The sequence below is a fragment of the Oncorhynchus clarkii genome, chromosome 29 (genome assembly GCF_045791955.1).
Source record: "Oncorhynchus clarkii lewisi isolate Uvic-CL-2024 chromosome 29, UVic_Ocla_1.0, whole genome shotgun sequence".
In the NCBI taxonomy this organism is placed as follows: Eukaryota; Metazoa; Chordata; class Actinopteri; order Salmoniformes; family Salmonidae; genus Oncorhynchus; species Oncorhynchus clarkii.
Window position 1 is genome coordinate 40,234,198 of NC_092175.1, and position 23,763 is coordinate 40,257,960.

The 23,763-nt window shown below is 43.2% G+C and overlaps 1 protein-coding gene across 3 annotated transcripts in view; it reads right to left on the reverse strand.

The window, feature by feature from the left end:
• Nucleotides 1-10,040, reverse strand: part of LOC139387908 (sterile alpha motif domain-containing protein 9-like) — a 429,675-nt gene extending 419,635 nt beyond the window's left edge. For 2 of the 3 annotated variants that reach the window (XR_011629234.1, XM_071134265.1), the window contains exons 1-2: nucleotides 9,928-10,037; nucleotides 6,510-6,574 (exon numbers count right to left, since the gene is read on the reverse strand). The gene's annotated coding sequence lies outside the window, so the exon portion shown is untranslated. Of the gene's footprint in view, nucleotides 1-6,509; nucleotides 6,575-9,927 lie in introns of all 3 variants that reach the window. The other variant, XM_071134266.1, reaches the window with a different exon arrangement.
• Nucleotides 10,041-23,763: the final 13,723 nt, after the last annotated feature.

The window sequence follows — 23,763 nt, forward strand, 5'->3', positions numbered from 1 at the left end:
ACAGCTAAAACACTGCTGAACGACGCATCTTATAAACTAATTACCATACATATCGATCTGATACAGCTAAAACGCTGCTGAACGACGCATCTTACAAACTAATTACCATGCATATCGATCTGATACAGCTAAAACACTGCTGAACGACGCATCTTATAAACTAATTACAATACATATCGATCTGATACAGCTAAAACGCTGCTGAACGACGCATCTTACAAACTAATTACCATGCATATCGATCTGATACAGCTAAAACACTGCTGAACTACGCATCTTACAAACTAATTACCATACATATCGATCTGATACAGCTAACACACTGCTGAACTACGCATCTTACAAACTAATTACCATGCATATCGATCTGATACAGCTAAAACACTGCTGAACGACGCATCTTATAAACTAATTACCATACATATCGATCTGATACAGCTAAAACGCTGCTGAACGACGCATCTTACAAACTAATTACCATGCATATCGATCTGATACAGCTAAAACACTGCTGAACTACGCATCTTACAAACTAATTACCATACATATCGATCTGATACAGCTAACACACTGCTGAACTACGCATCTTACAAACTAATTACCATGCATATCGATCTGATACAGCTAAAACACTGCTGAACTACGCATCTTACAAACTAATTACCATACATATCGATCTGATACAGCTAAAACACTGCTGAACTACGCATCTTACAAACTAATTACCATACATATCGATCTGATACAGCTAAAATACTGCTGAACTATGCATCTTACAAACTAATTACCATGCATATCGATCTGATACAGCTAACACACTGCTGAACTACGCATCTTACAAACTAATTACCATGCATATCGATCTGATACAGCTAAAACGCTGCTGAACTATGCATCTTACAAACTAATTACCATACATATACTGTAAAAGCATACACTTTTAAAGTTATTTCCTAGTGAATGGGATAGAAGGCATTTTGAAACCCTTTGCCCTGATTTCTCACCCACTGTATAAAGCTACTGTAAGCTGTGTGTATTTGTTGGTCTATTGCCATAGAAGCCAGGAAAGCCAGCAAATATGACCACATTGGCCCATGTGAGTATTCGGTGGGTAAGGCGGGCACTAGCTATCCCACATCAAGCCCATCCTGCCCAGCACATGGTACTCCACACCAGTCCAACACTTATATACACCGAGACCACACCATCCCAACACTGGTTATCCCACACCAAGCCCACATTAGCCTTACACGGGCCAGCCGAGACCAACCCAACACAGGCATAGCCTACACCAAACTCAAATCAGCCTAACACATGCTAGCCACAAAAAGCCCACACCAGCCCAACACAGGCTAACCCACACCAAGTCCAGCACGGGCTAACCCACATCAAAAACCCAGATTTTGGGGGGGCAAAAACACTACAATGAATACTGTAGTATTTACTGTGGTATACTGTAGTATTTACAGTTAACTATAGTATAAATACAGTAGTAAAAGAGAACTGTAGTGTACCCTATAGTAATTAATGTAGTGTTTTTGCAGATTGTAATATACTGTAGTTTTTACAGTTAACTATAGTATAAATACTGTAGTAAAAGAGAACTGTAGTGTACCTTATAGTAATTAATGCAGTGTTTTTGCAGATTGTAAAATACTGTAGTAATTTATGTAGTGTTTTTGCAGATTGTAAAATACTGTAGTATTTACCGTATTGTTTTAGTTGTATTTATCTTTGACATAGAACTGGCTCTTTTGCTCTATTAGTATTACTGGAGAAATATTAAAATAGCCCATTTTCATAATCTGTAGGAAGGACTGGGGTCTGAACAGATAGTTCAGCGCTTCTGATATTTTTTACAACTTGCATGTACCAAATGGGGATTTTTTTATTTATTTATTTTACCTTTATTTAACCAGGTAGGCAAGTTGAGAACAAGTTCTCATTTACAATTGCGACCTGGCCAAGATAAAGCAAAGCAGTTCGACAGATACAACAACACAGAGTTACACATGGAGTAAAACAAACATACAGTCAATAATAAAGTATAAACAAGTCTATATACAATGTGAGCAAATGAGGTGAGAAGGGAGGTAAAGGCAAAAAAGGCCTTGGTGGCAAGGTAAATACAATATAGCAAGTAAAACACTGGAATGGTAGTTTTGCAATGGAAGAATGTGCAAAGTAGAAATAAAAATAATGGGGTGCAAAGGAGCAAAATAAATAAATAAATTAAATACAGTTGGGAAAGAGGTAGTTGATAGGGCTAAATTATAGGTGGGCTATGTACAGGTGCAGTAATCTGTGAGCTGCTCTGACAGTTGGTGCTTAAAGCTAGTGAGGGAGATAAGTGTTTCCAGTTTCAGAGATTTTTGTAGTTCGTTCCAGTCATTGGCAGTAGAGAACTGGAAAGAGAGGCGGCCAAAGAAAGAATTGGTTTTGGGGGTGACTAGAGAGATATACCTGCTGGAGCGTGTGCTACAGGTGGGAGATGCTATGGTGACCAGCGAGCTGAGATAAGGGGGGACTTTACCTAGCAGGGTCTTGTAGATGACATGGAGCCAGTGGGTTTGGCGACGAGTATGAAGCGAGGGCCAGCCAACGAGAGCGTACAGGTCGCAATGGTGGGTAGTATATGGGGCTTTGGTGACAAAACGGATTGCACTGTGATAGACTGCATCCAATTTGTTGAGTAGGGTATTGGAGGCTATTTTGTAAATTACATCGCCAAAGTCGAGGATTGGTAGGATGGTCAGTTTTACAAGGGTATGTTTGGCAGCATGAGTGAAGGATGCTTTGTTGCGAAATAGGAAGCCAATTCTAGATTTAACTTTGGATTGGAGATGTTTGATATGGGTCTGGAAGGAGAGTTTACAGTCTAACCAGACACCTAAGTATTTGTAGTTGTCCACGTATTCTAAGTCAGAGCCGTCCAGAGTAGTGATGTTGGACAGGCAGGTAGGTGCAGGTAGCGATCGGTTGAAGAGCATGCATTTAGTTTTACTTGTATTTAAGAGCAATTGGAGGCCACGGAAGGAGAGTTGTATGGCATTGAAGCTTGCCTGGAGGGTTGTTAACACAGTGTCCAAAGAAGGGCCGGAAGTATACAGAATGGTGTCGTCTGCGTAGAGGTGGATCAGAGACTCACCAGCAGCAAGAGCAACCTCATTGATGTATACAGAGAAGAGAGTCGGTCCAAGAATTGATCCCTGTGGCACCCCCATAGAGACTGCCAGAGGTCCGGACAACAGACCCTCCGATTTGACACACTGAACTGGTGGAAAGCATGGCCAGCAGTAGAAAAATGCTTAGTGAAATTTTCAATTATGGTGGATTTATCAGTGGTGACAGTGTTTCCTATCTTCAGTGCAGTGGGCAGCTGGGAGGAGGTGTTCTTATTCTCCATGGACTTTACAGTGTCCCAGAACTTTTTTGAGTTAGTGTTGCAAGAAGCAAATTTCTGCTTGAAAAAGCTAGCCTTGGCTTTTCTAACTGCCTGTGTATAATGGTTTCTAGCTTCCCTGAACAGCTGCATATCACGGGGGCTGTTCGATGCTAATGCAGAACGCCATAGGATGTTTTTGTGTTGGTTAAGGGCAGTCAGGTCTGGGGAGAACCAAGGGCTATATCTGTTCCTGGTTCTAAATTTCTTGAATGGGGCATGTTTATTTAAGATGGTTAGGAAGGCATTTTTAAAAAATATCCAGGCATCCTCTACTGACGGGATGAGGTCAATATCCTTCCAGGATACCCCGGCCAGGTCGATTAGAAAGGCCTGCTCGCTGAAGTGTTTCAGGGAGCGTTTTACAGTGATGAGAGGAGGTCGTTTGACCGCTGACCCATTACGGATGCAGGCAATGAGGCAGTGATCACTGAGATCTTGGTTGAAGACAGCAGAGGTGTATTTAGAGGGGAAGTTGGTTAGGATGATATCTATGAGGGTGCCCATGTTTAAGGCTTTGGGGAGGTACCTGGTAGGTTCATTGATAATTTGTGTGAGATTGAGGGCATCAAGTTTAGATTGTAGGATGGCTGGGGTGTTAAGCATGTTCCAGTTTAGGTCGCCTAGCAGCACGAGCTCTGAAGATAGATGGGGGGCAATCAGTTCACATATGGTGTCCAGAGCACAGCTGGGGGCAGAGGGTGGTCTATAGCAGGCGGCAACGGTGAGAGACTTGTTTTTAGAGAGGTGGATTTTTAAAAGTAGAAGTTCAAATTGTTTGGGTACAGACCTGGATAGTAGGACAGAACTCTGCAGGCTATCTTTGCAGTAGATTGCAACACCGCCCCCTTTGGCAGTTCTATCTTGTCTGAAAATGTTGTAGTTTGGAATTAAAATGTCTGAATTTTTGGTGGTCTTCCTAAGCCAGGATTCAGACACAGCTAGAACATCCGGGTTGGCAGAGTGTGCTAAAGCAGTGAATAGAACAAACTTAGGGAGGAGGCTTCTAATGTTAACATGCATGAAACCAAGGCTATTACGGTTACAGAAGTCGTCAAAAGAGAGCGCCCTAGATTCACCTCTACATCGCCAGAGGAACATAGGAGGAGTAGAATAAGGGTGCGACTAAAAGCAATAAGAATTGGTCGTCTAGAACGTCTGGAACAGAGAGTAAAAGGAGGTTTCTGGGGGCGATAAAATAGCATCAAGGTATAATGTACAGACAAAGGTAAGGTAGGATGTGAATACAGTGGAGGTAAACCTAGGTATTGAGTGATGAAGAGAGAGATATTGTCTCTAGAAACATCATTGAAACCAGGAGATGTCATTGCATGTGTGGGTGGTGGAACTAATAGGTTGGATAAGGTATAGTGAGCAGGACTAGAGGCTCTACAGTGAAATAAGCCAATAAACACTAACCAGAACAGCAATGGACAAGACATATTGACATTAAGGAGAGGCATGCTTAGTCGAGTGATCAAAAGGGTCCAGTGAGTGGAGAGGTTGGTTGAGGGTCACGGCGATTTAGACAGCTAGCCAAGCCAACCGGTAGCAAGCTAGCATAGGATGGAGTCTGTTGTTAGCCACCTCTTGCGTTCGGTCAGTAGATTAGTGGGGTTCCGTGAGGTAGAGGGGATTAATCCAAATCACACAACAACAACAAAAATAAGAACAATAGATATAGTTATAGAGGCCCGAGAAGAAAACATAATAATAATAAAAATAAATAAATTGTCCGATTGTCTATTCAGATAGCAGCCGGTAAGACAGCTAACGGTTAGCGGGCCGCAGATGGGCGTTCAGGTAACGTCGCGACAGAGGAGCCAGCCGGATCTCCTTCAGGTAGATAACGTCGGCAGTCCAGTTGTGAAGGCTCGGTGGGGCTCCGCGTAGGCAGTGAAACGGGTCCGGATAGGTGACTGCAGCCCAGGAGTAAATGATGGAACTCAGGAGTGATTGACGGAGCTGGCTAGCACCGGAACAATCTATGTTTGCTCCGGAATCGACGAAAGCCGACTGTCACACGGATAGCAGCTAGCTAGCTGTGAGATCCGGGTATGAATGTCCAGAGAGCAGTTGAAATCCAGGGACATGGAGAGAAAAATTGGTCCGGTATGTTCCGTTCCGAGCCGCGCTGCGCCGTACAAAACTGGCGATAGATTTTCGAGCTAAAGGATAGCTGATGACCACAAACCGTGGCTAGCTTCTGATTAGCTTCTGGATTAGCTTCTGGGCTAGCTCCTGGCTAGCTTCTGGCTAGTTTCTGGCTAGCTTCTTGGAGTTTCTGGCTAGCTTCTTGGAGGATTACAGATCTGAGGTAAATAATAATTTTTTATAAATATAAATTGGTGAGGCTGGTTGCAGGAGAGTGTTTAGAAGATGAGTTGATATGGATATGGGGAGGGGAATGGGCAGGGTATAAGCAAATTAAATACTGTAGTATTTACTATAGTTAAAAAAAAACTGTAGTGGTTTTGCAGACATTACTGTAGTATTACTGTAGTATCTACAGTATACGACAAAATTCTATAGTAACTCCTACACATGAGGGATACTGCAGAGTGTAGTATGTTATTGTACAGTGTAGTCGCATCGGTCGAATGTGAGCGGCCTACATGGGGCCAATGTTTTAACCTGCATTGGGCCCACATCGTGCCAATGTGGACATGTTTGCTGGGACTCCTACTTCCATGGAACAACAGTGTGCAGGATATCCTACACTCTACACTATGTGTTAATTCCCATCAACTCTGTTCAAAGTTATACACCTCAGGGGCAATCTCAGTAATGAAACTCATAGCGAATTGAATGTTCATGTAATTGCCATTGTCATTGTATGTGGTTATCAAAAATGTATTCATTATTCCATTCACCACCAAAGTACTTTTTATTAACAATGGTCTAATCTCCACCACCATCTTAACATTCACTTCCTCTGTCAACGTTGCCGGTGACAAGGACTTAGTTCAACCGTTATTCAATGAACTTCCTGTCTAATACTCTATAATTTAGAAAATCACTTTTTAATCTGCTCTGTCTTTCCTCTATTTCCATTCTGGATACTTACTCTGTTATCTCCTCTCTCCGTGAATAGAGATTATCTTGTGCTCTGTCGTCTCCAAATGGATCCTGCTGAAAAACAAAGACAGATTTAGTTTCGTTTTTACTTACGCCACTCCTACATGATAAACCACTCCAACATGTAGAAAAACATTGTTCAGGAGGCGGATCCTACACAAGAGATTCGTCACAAATGGCCTTCTATTCCCTGTATAGTGTACTACTTCATAGGGCTCTGGTGGAATGTAGTGCACTATATAGGGAATATGAAGCCATTTAGGACACTTCCTGGGGGTGTTACTTCCTAAAGGCAGTTCACTCATAATAGGGAACTGAAATTCATACATAGGAAATAGCGCACAACGCCATGTAATGGAACTATACAACCCCAGTCTAACACCATGTAATGGAACTATACAACCCCAGTCTAACAGCATGTAATGGAACTGTACAACCCCAGTCTAACACCATGTAATGGAACTATACAACCCCAGTCTAACACCATGTAATGGAACTATATAACCCCAGTCTAACACCATGTAATGGAACTATACAACCCCAGTCTAACACCATGTAATGGAACTATACAACCCCAGTCTAACAACGCCATGTAATGGAACTATATAACCCCAGTCTAACACCATGTAATGGAACTGTATAACCCCAGTCTAACAGCATGTAATGGAACTATATAACCCCAGTCTAACACCATGTAATGGAACTATACAACCCCAGTCTAACACCATGTAATGGAACTATACAACCCCAGTCTAACAACGCCATGTAATGGAACTATACAACCCCAGTCTAACAAAGCCATGTAATGGAACTATACAACCCCAGTCTAACAGCATGTAATGGAACTATACAACCCCAGTCTAACAGCATGTAATGGAACAATATAACCCCAGTCTAACAACGCTATGTAATGGAACTATATAACCCCAGTCTAACGCCATGTAATGGAACTATACAACCCCAGTCTAACGCCATGTAATGGAACTATATAACCCCAGTCTAACAACGCCATGTAATGGAACTATATAACCCCAGTCTAACGCCATGTAATGGAACTATACAACCCCAGTCTAACACCATGTAATGGAACTATACAACCCCAGTCTAACAACGCCATGTAATGGAACTATATAACCCCAGTCTAACACCATGTAATGGAACTATATAACCCCAGTCTAACAACACCATGTAATGGAACTATATAACCCCAGTCTAACACCATGTAATGGAACTATATAACCCCAGTCTAACAACGCCATGTAATGGAACTATACAACCCCAGTCTAACACCATGTAATGGAACTATATAACCCCAGTCTAACAACGCCATGTAATGGAACTATACAACCCCAGTCTAACACCATGTAATGGAACTATATAACCCCAGTCTAACAGCACCATGTAATGGAACTATATAACCCCAGTCTAACAACACCATGTAATGGAACTATACAACCCCAGTCTAACACCATGTAATGGAACTATACAACCCCAGTCTAACAGCATGTAATGGAACTATACAACCCCAGTCTAACAGCATGTAATGGAACTATACAACCCCAGTCTAACACCATGTAATGGAACTATACAACCCCAGTCTAACACCATGTAATGGAACTATAGAACCCCAGTCTAACACCATGTAATGGAACTATATAACCCCAGTCTAACAACACCATGTAATGGAACTATATAACCCCAGTCTAACAACACCATGTAATGGAACTATATAACCCCAGTCTAACAGCATGTAATGGAACTATATAACCCCAGTCTAACACCATGTAATGGAACTATATAACCCCAGTCTAACACCATGTAATGGAACTATATAACCCCAGTCTAACAACACCATGTAATGGAACTATATAACCCCAGTCTAACAACACCATGTAATGGAACTATATAACCCCAGTCTAACAACACCATGTAATGGAACTATATAACCCCAGTCTAACAGCATGTAATGGAACTATATAACCCCAGTCTAACACCATGTAATGGAACTGTATAACCCCAGTCTAACAACACCATGTAATGGAACTATATAACCCCAGTCTAACAACACCATGTAATGGAACTATATAACCCCAGTCTAACAACACCATGTAATGGAACTATATAACCCCAGTCTAACAACACCATGTAATGGAACTGTATAACCCCAGTCTAACAGCATGTAATGGAACTATATAACCCCAGTCTAACAACACCATGTAATGGAACTATATAACCCCAGTCTAACACCATGTAATGGAACTATATAACCCCAGTCTAACACCATGTAATGGAACTATATAACCCCAGTCTAACACCATGTAATGGAACTGTATAACCCCAGTCTAACAGCATGTAATGGAACTATACAACCCCAGTCTAACAGCATGTAATGGAACTATATAACCCCAGTCTAACAGCATGTAATGGAACTATATAACCCCAGTCTAACACCATGTAATGGAACTATATAACCCCAGTCTAACACCATGTAATGGAACTATATAACCCCAGTCTAACAGCACCATGTAATGGAACTGTATAACCCCAGTCTAACAACACCATGTAATGGAACTATATAACCCCAGTCTAACACCATGTAATGGAACTATATAACCCCAGTCTAACACCATGTAATGGAACTATATAACCCCAGTCTAACACCATGTAATGGAACTATACAACCCCAGTCTAACAACGCCATGTAATGGAACTATACAACCCCAGTCTAACAGCATGTAATGGAACTATATAACCCCAGTCTAACAACATGTAATGGAACTATATAACCCCAGTCTAACACCATGTAATGGAACTATATAACCCCAGTCTAACAACGCCATGTAATGGAACTATACAACCCCAGTCTAACACCATGTAATGGAACTATATAACCCCAGTCTAACAACACCATGTAATGGAACTATACAACCCCAGTCTAACACCATGTAATGGAACTATATAACCCCAGTCTAACAGCATGTAATGGAACTATACAACCCCAGTCTAACACCATGTAATGGAACTATATAACCCCAGTTTAACAACACCATGTAATGGAACTATACAACCCCAGTCTAACAACACCATGTAATGGAACTATACAACCCCAGTCTAACAACGCTATGTAATGGAACTATATAACCCCAGTCTAACAACACCATGTAATGGAACTATATAACCCCGGTCTAACAACGCTATGTAATGGAACTATATAACCCCGGTCTAACAACACCATGTGAAGGTCTCATCTAAGATCACAGATACAATTACAGCAATTAATGATTTTCATTCTTCCTTAACATCTTGCTTCTCGCCCTGTCTCCCTGCTTCTCTCCCTGTTCCCTCTTCCTCATCTTACGTTTCTGAGTTGTAACAATTGTAAATATGAGAGACAATAACAAAAGTACCTTCCGTCTGGTCTACCCATACAAGCACTGGACTTGTGGAGAAACCTTGACTTGATTCCAACACACCAACTACAGCAAGCTTCTTTTTGTGTATCAAACAGAGATTCTGGTCCATGCATGATTACAAAACAGCAGTGACTACAGGCCAACTACTACACACACCTTATTCAGCTTTGATTTCCTGTAAAGGGAAGGACAGAGAGAACCGGTAAAACAGGTCGGAACATCACCCTGCCCAATGTTACTATGTCCTGCCCATAAAAGGATTTCCTTGCAATCTTGCACGTGGATGTGTGTTATGATTAACCAATAAGTCACAACAGGCTGTGTTCTGTCAGTGTAGTCTACGTTCCTTCCTCCTTTACATCTGACACCTGACTCTACTCAGTCCTTCCCTGATATGTAATTCCTATTGGAAGTCAGGATATCCAACAGGTTGAATTTTTATTCACCTAAAACCCGCATTCAGAATTAAAAATGTATAAGAAGACTATTTAAAAATCATTTAAACTGCAGCCACCATTTCAGTAGCAGGTGCAAGAAAATGAACTAGCTGATTGTATGTTATGTATCTTTGTGTAGCATAAGCAGAGAGAACAGTCTATGACTTGGGTGGCTGGAGTATTTGACCATTTTTAAGGTCTTCCTCTGACACCACCTGGCAAAGAGGTCCTGGATGGCAAGGAGCTTGGTCCCAGTGATGTACTGGGCCGTACACATTACCCTCCGTAGCGCCTTGTGGTTGGATGCCAAGCAATTGCCATTCCAAGCGGTGATGCTGTAGGTCAAGATGCTTGCAACCTTCCGGTTGCAGGAACTAATGGGGATCTTTATTAAATACATAATACATACAAATACATAGCAAACGCCACACTCGTAGAAAAAAGGGTTCCCAAATAGTTATTTTGTCGTCCCCCTATGAGAACCCTTTTTGGTTCTAAGTAGAACCCTTTATGGTTCCAGGTAGAACCCTTTATGGTTCCAGGTAGAACCCTTCTGGGTTCCTTGTAGAATCAACTGTGGAAAGGGTTGTTTTTTTGCTCAGTGTGTTGATTGATGAGGAAAACATTGTTTCACTAAATTAGTCAGTCAAACATTCCCGTGTGTGTGTGTGTGTGTGTGTGTCTCTCTCCTCCCAGGCTCCCAGGCTATCTCACTCCTCCCAGGCTTTTGGAACGGAGGGTAGACAATGAATCATTCGGATGTAAGCAATGTCCCTGCTCTCTGGCAGCTTTCATAGCTGATAATTTTTTTCCGCCTCTGGCGCACAGCTCCAGAGAAGTCCTTGTTGAGGAATTTGTTGGTTACTCTCAAGTTCTCTAGAACATCCATCTTGACCTTGAAACGTAGGAACCTGACCACTATCTGCCTGGGTCTGTCACCTGTCACCTCGTTACAGGTATTCCAGACCTGGGCGTGGCTTCACCTCAATCTACCTATGATTCATCTGCAGCTTTTCTGTGATAATTTTTCACACACTTTCTCCTCAGACTCCATCCAGGTGTCATGTGGACTCCACAACAATGTTATTCCTCCTGGATTGTCCCTCTAGATAGTCTGTTTTTCCAGTCATCTGTAGTAATGATTCACACACAGTGCTGATCTTGCAAGGACTTAAAGTTTGTAGTCTTTGTGTCTTGCTGCAAGTCTCTTTCAGGACATCCACCTCTTCTGTTGTTCTTTACAACTCCTGTTATGAATGAAAGAAAATTGTAACTACACCCCGAAGAAGGCTGTAAAGCTGAAAACGTCTGCATCCCTGATGCAGTAAAACATTTAAAACATTGAATAATAAAATTAGCTTTATGAGACATCTTTTTTGTGTTTGTGTGAATCCACTACACCTCTTTGTTAGTCTGAATTCGCAGGTTTTTATGCACCAGCCAAGCTTCTGGGAGAACACTTTTGATTTAGGACATCCACCTCTCCCTGGGAAAACTGCAAACTGTTCTTAAGGTCTTGGACCATTATGGTCAGATCATCCATTAATTTGTTAGTTCAGTCCACCCGTATTTGGACAAAGCTCTTGAAACAATTTTCCTGTTGCTGTAACAAGTGCTTGAAGACATATTTTTGTTGATTGAAAAGATCATTCACCTGTAATAGCGAAACACTGTCCTCTCCTTTACTCCAACCTTCAATAACTTTGGGCAAAATGTTGGTATCAACGTTGGCTAACGCTGGTACACCACGCAATTCCAGCCAGCACAGCTAGCAGGGCCTATGGAAACACCAGGGATTTAAACAGCCACAAGCCCGGGACAATCCGTGGTCCCAGACACAAGGGCTAACAACACTGCAGGCTTTATTCAAACTGTCAAGGAAACCTGGTTAGCTTGGCTAGCTGCTTGGCCAATTAGCAGCTCTTCAGACTTTAGGGTTTGACAGTATCCCGGGAAAGATAGTAGCAGTCCCAGCAACTGAGGCTAACCTTATCACGGGAAACAAATTAAACCTGTAAGCTAGTAATTCAAGATTCATTCATTCTTCAGGAAAAACTTTTTGAGAAACGTTCAAAACAACAAACCAAGCTCTTTCTCGCTACGCGTTCGGCATGCGTCGTACTTTGATGATGTGAATTGGAATGACGCTTTCGGAATTAACGGAAGTTTGGCGTTCCAACTGGGAAGGCAACATGTAGGAAACACAGTGGGTTGACTTAAGCAGAAAAGCTCATTGAGAGGTGATGACAGACACTGATATGGTTTTAGCTTACAGAGGAGTCCTCACGGAAAATGTATCTCTGCCCAAATATTTCCCAAACTCCACAGTCTGGTTTCCGCAACATGTTATTAGGCACCTGTGGCATTGTCTTGCTCCAGAAATCCCATGGTTAGCCTGAATACTATCAGGACAGCTTCAATATTATTTTGTCTGTATAATACATTTTACAGACAATGAGTGTCATACCACCCTGTATACCACTGCTGGCTTATTTCTGAAGCTAAGCAGCAGGGTTGATCCTGGTCAGTCCCTGGATGGGAGACCAGATGATGCTGGAAGTGGTGTTGGAGGGCCAGTAGGAGGCACTCTTTCCTCTGGTCTAAAAAAACATCCCAATACCCAGGGAAGTGATTGGGGACATTGCCCTGTGTAGGGTGCCGTCTTTCGGATGGGACGTTAAACGGGTGTCCTGACTCTCTGTGGTCACTAAAGATCCCAAAGCACTTATCGTAAGACTAGGGGTGTTAACCCCAGTGTCCTGGCTGGGCTAAATTCCCAATCAGACCCTCATACAATCATGGTCACCTAATCATCCCCAGCTTACAATTGGCTCATTCATCCCCCTCCTCTCCCCTGTAACTATTCCCCAGGTTGTTGCTGTAAATGAGAACGTGTTCTCAGTCAACTTACCTGGAAAAAATATATATATTCTCCTGTCTTTGTACAAACGTCATTTATTGTTGTTGCATACGGCCCACCGTTCCTATATTAATCAAGTATCTGTGACAATCAAAGGAGGAACTCTACCTCCTCTGTGTTGATTATACTCTGCCATCATCATCCCTGTGTGTATTTTAATGCGTCCATCGTGAGTGAAGTTCTGATTGTTGTCCTCGACTGTTCTTTCATGGATAAATAACATCTCGCTGGTTTTTCCTTTACTAGATTGTGTGTATTAGGTTTTGTTGTGGGAATTAGATATTCGGTTTTGTAGAGGAAGTTGTTAGATACTAGGTTGTATAATGGAAGTTAGATATTAGGTTTTGTAGAGGAAGTTGTTAGATATTAGGTTTTGTAGAGGGAGTTGTTAGATATTAGGTTTTGTAGAGGAAGTTGTTAGATATTAGCTTTTGTAGAGGAAGTAAGATATTCGTTTTTTTTGTGGAAGTTTTTAGATACTAGGTTTTGTAGTGGAATTGTTAGATACTAGGTTTTGTAGTGGAATTGTTAGATATTACCTGTTTGATACTGCTGCACTGTAGGATCTAGAAGCATCAGCATTTCGCTACACTCACAATTACATCTGCTAACCATGTGTATGTGATCAATAACATTTGATTTGATTTGAGTTTTTCTATGCATCGTCAAGACCAATCGGCAGACTCAGGTAAGATTAAGGGGAGGAGGGGTGTGTCTTTGTTAGCACGCGCTCCAGCAGGTGTATCTCACTGATCATCCCTAAAGCCAACACCTCATTTGACCGCCTTTCGTTCCAGTTCTCTGCTGCCTGTGACTGGAACGAATTGCAAAAATCGCTTTTTTTCTACTGTGTTATTGACTTGTTAATTGTTTACTCCATGTGTAGCTCTGTGTTGTCTGTTCACAGTGCTATGCTTTATCTTGGCCAGGTCGCAGTTGCAAATGAGAACTTGTTCTCAACTAGCCTACCTGGTTAAATAAAGGTGTTCTTAATTAGCCTACCTGGTTAAATAAAGGTTAAATAAAGGTGAAATAAAAAAATAAAAATAAAAAACAACAGCTGGTGGGCGATTTCTAACATTAAGGAGATTAGTACATCTCATGATAAGCGGAAGGCTACACTATTTACCAAGAGAGTTTTCATCTATATGTTTCGTAGCTGTCTCTTTACCACCACAAACCGATGCTGGCACTAAGACCGCACTCAACGAACTATATAGGATCGTAAGATAACAAGAAAATGCACAATCGGAGGCAACGTTTCTCGTCGTTGGTGATTTTAATGCAGGGAAACTGAAATCCATTCAAGTCAGCCCTACCTGCAGACCATAACGGATTACAAAGGGAAACCCAGCCGAGAGCTGCCCAGCGACGCAAGCATACCAGACGAGCTAAAAGCATGAGAGCACCAGTTGTTCCGGAAGAACGTGTGATTACGCTCTCCCTAGCCGATGTGAGTAGACCTTTAAAACAGCTTCTACCCCAAAGCCATAAAACTGAATAATTAGGTTAAATAGTTAACAAGATATCTACCCGGACATAGACCCTTTTTGTATTATTTTTTGGACCCACACTCTGGACTCTACCAGACACACTCTGGACTCTACCAGACACACTCTGGACTCTACCAGACACACTCTGGACTCTACCCACAAACACTGGACTCTACCCACAAACACTGGACTCTACCCACAAACACTGGACTCTACCCACACACTCTGGACTCTACCCACACACACACTGGACTCTACCCACACACACACTGGACTCTACCCACACACTCTGGACTCTACCCCCCCACACACTGGACTCTACCCACACACACACTCTGGAGTCTACCCACACACTCTGGACTCTACCCACACAGACACTGGACTCTACCCACACACACACTGGACTCTACCCCCCCACACACTGGACTCTACCCACACACACACTCTGGAGTCTACCCACACTCTCTGGACTCTACCAGACACACTCTCTGGACTCTACCAGACACACTCTCTGGACTCTACCCACAAACACTGGACTCTACCCACACACTCTGGACTCTACCCACACACACACTGGACTCTACCCACACACACACTGGACTCTACCCACACACTCTGGACTCTACCCCCCCACACACTGGACTCTACCCACACACACACTCTGGAGTCTACCCACACACTCTGGACTCTACCCACACACTCTCTGAACTCTACCCACAAACACTGGACTCTACCCACACACACTGGACTCTACCCACACACTCTCTGGACTCTACCCACACACACTGGACTCTACCCACACACTCAGTGGACTCTACCCACACACTCAGTGGACTCTACCCACACCCACTGGACTCTACCCACACACTGACTGGACTCTACCCACACACTGACTGGACTCTACCCACACACTCACGCATACTTACACTGACACCCCAACACACACACACACACACACACACACACACACACACACACACACACACACACACACACACACACACTCGCACATTTCCTCACTCACCACTTATGCTGCTGCTACTGTCTATTATCTATCCTGTTGCCTAGTCACTTTACCCCTACCTATATGTGCATAGTTACCTCAATTACCTTGCACCCCTATACATAGACTCAGTACCGGTACTTCCTGTACATAGCCATATTATTACCTGATAATCTCTGTATATAGCCATGTTATTACCTTGTACTCCTGCATATAGACTCAGTACTGGTACTTTCTGTATATAGCCATATTATTACCTGGTACTTCCTGTATATAGCCACATTATTACCTGGTACTTCCGGTATATAGCCATATTATTACCTGGTACTTCCTGTATATAGCCATATTATTACCTGGTACTTCCTGTTCATAGCCATGTTATTACCTGATACTTCCTGTATATAGCCATATTATTACCTGGTACTTCCTGTTCATAGCCATGTTATTACCTGATACTTCCTGTTCATAGCCATGTTATTACCTGATACTTCCTGTATATATAATGATATTTTTTTACTTGTTATTGTTATTCATTATTCACTGTGTATTTCTTCCCCGTGTCACTATTTCCTTTAAATAAAATCTTTATCTCTAACTCTGCATTGTTGGTAAAGGACCCGTCAGTCAGCATTTCACTGTTAGTCTACACCTGTTGTTTACGAAGCATGTGACAAATATCATTTGATTGATTGAGCATACACAACAGTGTCATCTGCATTCATGTGGAAGTAGATTTTTTTTTACAAACCAATATTGTTAAGGTAAATAGTAAAAAGAACCGGACCAAGAATGGATCCGTGTGGGACACCTTTTGTTATGTCCAGAAAAACCTGATTTAACACCATCAGTAAATAAACAATGTGATCTGTCCTTTAACCTCTCTGGGATATGTGGGACCCACCTGGCCAAAAGCCAGGGAAAGTGCAGAGCGCCAAATTCAAATAAATGATATAAAAATCAAACTTTCATTAAATCCCACATGCAAGATACCAAATTAAAGCTACACTTGTTGTGAATCCAGCCAACATGTCAGATTTCAAAAAGGCTTTTTGGCGAAAGTAAACGATGCTATTATCTAAAGGATAGTAAACAAAACGCAGAAATAAAAATATAATTCATGCCTTACCTTTGACGAGCTTCTTTTCTTGGCACTCCAATATGTCCCATAAACATCAAAATGGTCATTTTGTTCGATTAATTTCGTCGATATATATCCAAAATGTCCATCTATTTGGCGCGTTTGATCCAGAAAAACACTGGTTCCAACTTGTGCAATGTGACTACAAAATATCTCAAAAGTTACCTGTAAACTTTGCCAAAACATTTCAAAATACTTTTATAATACAACTTTAGCTATTTTTTAATGTAAATAATCAATAAAATTGAAGACAGGATGATCTGTGTTCAATACAGGAGGATAACAAACTGTAGCTAGCTTTCTGGTCACGCACCTCTATCTAACAGTACACTTCAAGTGATCCTAGTTCCTTCATTACGCAAAGGAAAAACCTCAACCAATTTGTAAAGACTGTTGACATCTAGTGGAAGCGATAGGAACTGCAAGAAGGTCCCTTAGAAATCTGGATTCCCAATGAAATCCCATTGAAAAGAGAGTGACCTCAAAAAAAATAATCTGAATGGTTTGTCCACAGGGTTTCGCCTGCTACATAAGTTCTGTTATACTCACAGACATGATTCAAACAGTTTTAAAAACTTCAGAGTGTTTTCTATCCAAATCTACTGATAATATGCATATCTTATATTCTGGGGATGAGTAGCATGCAGTTGAATTTGGGCATGCATTTCATCCGGGCGTGAAAATACACCCTGTCACCAAGAAGTTAAATAACATTCCAACCAGCTACAACAGCCTGGTTCAGACCAATTGATGAAAGCCTCTGAATAAGTAATGTGTGATCCACAGTGTAGAAGGCTTTAGACAAGTCAATAAAAAGGGCCGCACAGTGTTTCTCTCTCTTATCCATACAAATTCATGAACATCATTTAAAACCATAGAAGCAGCAGATATGGTGTTATGACCAGGTCTGAAACCTGACTGATGATCATTTAGAATACATTTCCAAGTTAAAATCTCAATCTTAATACTTGGTAAATACTCAATGAAGATTATTGGTCCTCCTTCCAGACCCTGAGGATGGAACCAGGGGGACGAAATGGGCCTCCTTCCAGACCCTGGGGATGGAACCAGGGGGACGATATGGGCCTCCTTCCAGACCCTGGGGATGGAACCAGGGGGACGATATGGGCCTCCTTCCAGACCCTGGGGATGGAACCAGGGGGACGATATGGGCCTCCTTCCAGACCCTGGGGATGGAACCAGGGGGAGGATATGGGCCTCATTCCAGACCCTGGGGATGGAACCAGAGGGAGGATATGGGCCTCCTTCCAGACCCTGGGGATGGAACCAGGGGGAGGATATGGGCCTCATTCCAGACCCTGGGGATGGAACCAGGGGGAGGATATGAGCCTCATTCCAGACCCTGAGGATGGAACCAGAGGGAGGATATGGGCCTCCTTCCAGACTCTGAGGATTGAACCAGGGGGAGGATATTGGCCTCCTTCCAGACCCTGAGGATGGAACCAGGGGGAGGATATGGGCCTCATTCCAGACCCTGGGGACGGAACCAGGGGGAGGATATGGGCCTCCTTCCTGGCCCTGGGGATGGAACCAGGGGGAGGATATGGGCCTCATTCCAGACCCTGGGGATGGAACCAGGGGGAGGATATGGGCCTCCTTCCAGACCCTGGGGATGGAACCAGGGGGAGGATATGGGCCTCATTCCAGACCCTGGGGATGGAACCAGAAACCACCGCCAGGTAAAACATTATTTCTGCTATCATGGGAGCAGCAAGCTGTAGTAAGAAAGGTTTGAGTAAATTTGACTAGTGGATTATTTTTTTCACATCAATCTTAGGGCTCTATTCAATCCGTATCGCGACAGTTCAGCTTTACAGCATGATTGAGATTTCAAGGAAATGTTCCCACTTTAGCAGAGATTGCATTCACGGTGAAACGCTGCATACAATACGTCGGCTCAATGGGAAATCACCTTTACATTTCTATTGTGGAATCTGTAACGCTTCAGCTTCACAGACTTCACATGCCTTGAGCAAGGCATCTACTAGCACATCACAACGACAACATTGTTGATTAAAAATAAAATCAAAAGATTCCCTGATCTTCCATCAAGCCAACTAGAGTCTGAGAGAGGGAAGAGTGGAGAAGGAAGAGCAGTTGACTGGCTGACCAGGGTCAATTAAACTTCAATTTCATTTCAATAAAAGCTTTCCTAGACATAAGGCTGATTAAAAGCATCACTTATCACATTTTTCTCAGTAATGATGCTAGAGTCTGACTCAATTTGTTTAGGCAGGGAAGGTTGAGTTGAATAGTTGTGGTCTGTCTCTGGTTCTCTCTTTTAAGAAGAACCCAAAGTCAAGAGTCTAGGGAGAGGATATGTCATAACCATGCTTGACCAATCACAGCCGAGCATTCCATCCATTCCATCCTGCTCGGTAATTCCCATGATTCCTTTCGAGGCTTAGCTGGTCCTGTGGGCCACTGGATGAATGTGTGTTCGTCTATGCAAGGATGGAACGACTGAAGCATGGAGATAAGAGCGTTGGCTTCGGCCGGCTGTTGTCACTAATCCGTACGCACGTACACTCACACACACATAGGCTGGCTGTTGTCACTAATCCTGGAAGACGAGGGAAGTGGTTGAAGATGCTGATTCCATGTTGCTCCCTGATATCCCAGCCTGCTCTAATTCCAGGCCGTGTTTGTGTGTGTCGTGCCTTTGTGAAGGCTTGAGTCAATAATGTCCATGTTAAAAAGGAGAAAGGACAAATGCTTATGAATCTGGTGACAAATTTACTTCATTAAATGTATTTAATTTGACCGAAAAGGGGTAACTTGCTATTCAGTGTAAGCTCACCTGAGCCAATGGACTGCCTTTTTCAAACCTCTCATACGTTTCACTGTTTAGCTGTAGCCCTGAACTAAACTCAGCAAAAACAGAATCGTCTCTTTTTCAGGACCCTGTCTTTCAAAGATAATTCGTAAAAATCCAAATAACTTCAAAGATCTTCATTGTAAAGTGTTTAAACACTGTTTCCCGTGCTTGTTCAATGAAGCATAAACAATTAATGAACATGCACCTGTGGAACGGTCATTAAGACACTAACAGCTCACTAACAGACCGTAGGCTATTAAGGTCACAGTTATGAACTTAGGACACAAAAGAGGCCTTTCTACTGACTCTGAAAAACACCAAAAGAAAGATGTTCAGGGTCCCTGCTCATCTGCGTAAAAGTACCTTAGGCATGAGGACTGCAGATGTGGCCAGGGCAATAAATTGCAATGTCCGTACTGTGAGACGCCTAAGACAGCGCTACAGGGAGACAGGACGGACAGCTGTTCGTCCTCGCAGTGGCATACCACGTATAACACAGGATCGGTACATCCAAACATTACACCTAAGGGACAGGTACAGGATGGCAACAACAACTGCCCGAGCTACACCAGGAACACACAATCCCTCCATCAGTGCTCAGACTGTCCGCAATAGGCTGAGAGAGGCTGGAATGAGAGATTGTAGGCAGGTCCTCACCAGGTCCTCACCAGACATCACCGGCAACAACGTCGCCTATGGGCACAAACCCACCGCCGCAGGACCAGACAGGACTGGCAAACGTGCTCTTCACTGACGAGTCGCGGTTTTGTCTCACCAGGGGTGATGGTCAGATTTGCGTTTATCGTCGAAGGAATGCGCGTTACACCGAGGCCTGTACTCTGGAGCAGGATCGATTTGGAGGTGGAGGGTCCGTCATGGTCTGGGGCGGTGTGTCACAGCATCATCGGACGGAGGTTGTTGTCATTGCAGGCAATCTCAACGCTGTGCGTAAAAGGGAAGACATCCTCCTCCCTCATGTGGTACCCTTCCTGCAGGCTCATCCTGACATGACCCTCCAGCATGACAATGCCACCAGCCATACTGCTCGTTCTGTGCGTGATTTCCTGCACGACAGGAATGTCAGTGTTCTGCCATGGCCAGCGAAGAGCCCGGATCTCAATCCCATTGAGCACGTCTGGGACCTGTTGGATCGGAGGGTGTGGGCTAGGGCCATTCCCCCCAGAAATGTCCGGGAACTTGCAGGTGCCTTGGTGGAAGAGTGGGGTAACATGTCACAGCAAGAACTGGCAAATCGGGTGCAGTCCATGAGGAGGAGATGCACTGCAGTACGTAATGCAGCTGGTGGCCACACCACATACTGACTGTTACTTTTGATTTAGTTTTTGACCCCCCAGGGGTTAAGGAAGGGACACATTATTCAATTTATGTTAGTCACATGTCTGTGGAACTTGTTCAGTTTATGTCTCAGTTGTTGAATCTTGTTATGTTCATACAAATATTTACACATGTTAAGTTTGCTGAAAATAAACGCAGTTGACAGTGAGAGGACATTTCGTTTTTTGCTGAGTTTAGTTGCCTGGCTAGCCAGAATCCTTGCTCTGGCCATATGCTACTCCACGCCCACGGACGTTAGTTTCTTCTCCACAGTGAGTCTGGATCTGAGTACCTCTCCGACCCTTCAGCGAACACTTTCAGGGCCGTCTGGTCCAGAAACCGATGGGTTGGCTCAGTGGCTTTGATACACTGATTGGTTAGAGACGATCCAATCGCTGATGACTTTGTTTGGTACGACACTCCTCGTGCCCCTCGTCACCACATACGACTTCAAATATGTCAGTCTCAGACGAAAGTAAGTCGCGAACGACAGAGCAGCAGAATAATCTAGTGTGAGTCGTCAGGCCAGTGGACTAGCACACTTGATTCTACACGTCAAGCTCTTGACGATTAGTTGACATGTTTGAATCAGGTGTGCTAGTTCTGGAATAGTTCAAATTACACGGAACGGCTGTCGGTCCCTAAGGAGAGGTTTGAAAAAGGCTGCCGCAGGATCTCCAGTAATGTATGGTATACGAGACAGGAAGCCATACATATTTCATACATTTTAGTACAAAGGCTGAGCCAACTATGGGAGCAATGCCGCGCTAATTGAAAGAACATAAAAAACAACCACACACAGGGGAGTAACACCTCATCTCCTCTAATACTTTGATATTCTCTCTCTCTCTCCTCTGTCTGCTCTCTTGGCTTCTACCTGTCTCTCTCTCTCTCTCCTCTGTCTGCTCTCTTGGCTTCTACCTGTCTCTCTCTCTCCTCTGTCTGCTCTCTTGGCTTCTACCTGTCTCTCTCTCTCTCTCCTCTGTCTACTCTCTTGGCTTCTACCTGTCTCTCTCTCACTACTCTGTCTGCTCTCTTGGCTTCTACCTGTCTCTCTCTCTCTCTCCTCTGTCTGCTCTCTTGGCTTCTACCTGTCTCTCTCTCTCACTACTCTGTCTGCTCTCTTGGCTTCTACCTGTCTCTCTCTCTCACTACTCTGTCTGCTCTCTTGGCTTCTTCTTCTCTCTACCCGTCTCTCTCTCTCACTAATCTGTCTGCTCTCTTGGCTTCTACCTGTCTCTCTCTCTCACTACTCTGTCTGCTCTCTTGGCTTCTACCTGGCTCTCTCTCGCTTCTCTTTTTTTCTGTCCTTCTATCGTGTGGCTTAATCCTGGCTCTTTTCCTATCCTTCCTTCCTTCCCTCCCTTTCTCTCTCTCTCTATCTCTCTCTCTCTCTCTCTCTGTCTCTGTCTCTGTCTCTATCTCTGTCTCTGTCTCTCTGTCTCTCTGTCTCTCTGTCTCTCTGTCTCTCTCTCTGTCTCTCTCTCTGTCTCTCTGTCTCTGTGTCTCTGTCTGTGTCTCTGTCTGTGTCTCTGTCTCTGTCTGTGTCTCTGTCTCTGTCTGTGTCTCTGTGTCTCTGTGTCTCTCTGTCTCTTTGTCTCTCTCTCGCTCTCTCTCTCTCAGCAACTGAAGCGGCTTAGCAGGATATATATTTCCAGAATTCCAATGAGATATGAACCACAGATACGCTCACGCTTACACACTCTACCACCACGTTGAACCAGTGAGGATGAGGCGGGCGAAGCGAAAGGTTTTACTCCACCCAAAATCTCTCCATGACAATAAGGAATTTGCTACATGAGGCTTATTTGATCGAATAGAGGTTTTGCAATGATTATGTTGTTACGAATATACTGATATAAATGAACGCACGTGGCATTTTGGCAACATAGATTTTTTTTTAACCTTATGTCAGAGTTGTGCCTGGTGTCATAGAGATAGATAGAGGACTCATCATAGATAAACCGGTTTTAGCATGGACATTGCCATTGAGGGCTTCCGTCAACTGGATGGGATCCTATGAGTTGGTGAGCAATCCGGCAACGAAGAAGAAGAAATTGACCACTTTAAAATGGAGAGGGCCTCAATGCCGCTTGCCCATGTTGTCACAGAAGCTATAATGGTACAGATACAAATACGAGTGCTCAATCTATCTCTATGACCTGTTGTTCACGCATGTATCTGCCCTTCCATTGGCCAGAATGGTCCCACCTGATCTCGCTTCCTTCCATCTTTGAGGACATGTATTTCCATTGTTAGAGTTGTCCCAAAGAATTAGGAATTAGAATACCAGAATGGACATTAATCTTCTTATGATGGAATAAATGTCAGCTAATTTCATCAGGGGAGTTGGACAACCATGGTCTGCCAGTTCTTTGATAAGATATTGTGTAAAATAATGATTTCTTGAAGATGGAAGGAGTTGATCTGCGCTGTGTGTTTGTTAAATGGCTAGCCAGACCGTTTTAGAGGAATGATTCCATACATGTTTCAAATTAACTGCCAATATGACAACATTCCATTCAGACAAGGCAGCCAATCCACAGCCAGATACGGGCTGACATCAGTGCATGATGGGACTTATACAAGTTGTCAATGCAACAAGTACTGCTATTGTATCATACTGAATAATGCTTTCCATACTGTATAATTGCTTTCCATACTG